General features: G+C 40.0%; 1 non-coding gene across 1 annotated transcript; it reads left to right on the forward strand.

The window, feature by feature from the left end:
* The first annotated feature begins 201 nt into the window (after positions 1–201).
* Positions 202–366, forward strand: LOC142432996 (U1 spliceosomal RNA). The gene has a single exon (XR_012781059.1). It is a non-coding gene; the product is annotated as a U1 spliceosomal RNA (small nuclear RNA).
* Positions 367–917: the final 551 nt, after the last annotated feature.

Consider the following 917-nt stretch of genomic DNA (forward strand, 5'->3'; position numbering starts at 1 on the left):
TAATGCAAGCAATGCCTAATGATGGCATATGGGGCTAGAATCCAATAGCGGTCAAGTCTACGAAGGCTGGCTGTATGAGTATACCGTGAACATACTCAAATTTTTATCTTGAAAAGGACGGAGTGTATACAGTTGGAGCTAGTGAACAGATAAAATTTTGGCTGGTGAAACTATGTTCCAAAGCATACTGTCAAATTCCCATCACTGGCCCTGGCAGAGGAGATACCACACTCACGAAGGCCGTTTTCCCAGGGTGAGGCTTGTCCATTGCACTCTGAATGTGTTGACCCTTGAAATTTCCACAAATGTGGCGAATCAGATTGTATGATTTGTGCTAGTGGGGGACTGCCTTCACACTCTCCTCTAAAAAAATAAATAAAGTAAAATTATCTAAAAGCTTGAGTATAAATAAATAAGCCCTCTTTATATTTTAAGGATGAGAAATCTGCCACCCAGGGATCTATGAAGACAGTGACTGGATGAATAATTGATGTACCAGCATGGACGGGACGATTTGGGGGAATTGGGGAGTCAATAGTAATTGGTACAAGGAAGATGATGTCCTAATGATGATTGTACAACCTTTCTTAATATGATTGAACTATTGAAATATGTGGTTCATCAATTATATCACAACAAAATTATTATAAGTAAAACCAATTCAGTGTCCCCTGTCAGTATTTCCGAAATGATGTATGGTCATAGTGTAGTGGTTACACATAGGCTGCTAGCCAGAAGGTCGGCAGTTTGAAATCAGCAGCAGCACCTTGGGAGAAAGGTGGAGCTTTCTACTCCCATAAATAGTTACCATCTCCAAAACTTCACTGACGTCAATGCTAAGACAGTGAGCTTTTTGGGTCTATTGATGCCCACATAAGATTGTTTTAGAGTATAACAGAAAACATATGCGGAGTTGT

Source organism: Tenrec ecaudatus, chromosome 18 (genome assembly GCF_050624435.1).
Source record: "Tenrec ecaudatus isolate mTenEca1 chromosome 18, mTenEca1.hap1, whole genome shotgun sequence".
NCBI classification, from domain to species: Eukaryota; Metazoa; Chordata; class Mammalia; order Afrosoricida; family Tenrecidae; genus Tenrec; species Tenrec ecaudatus.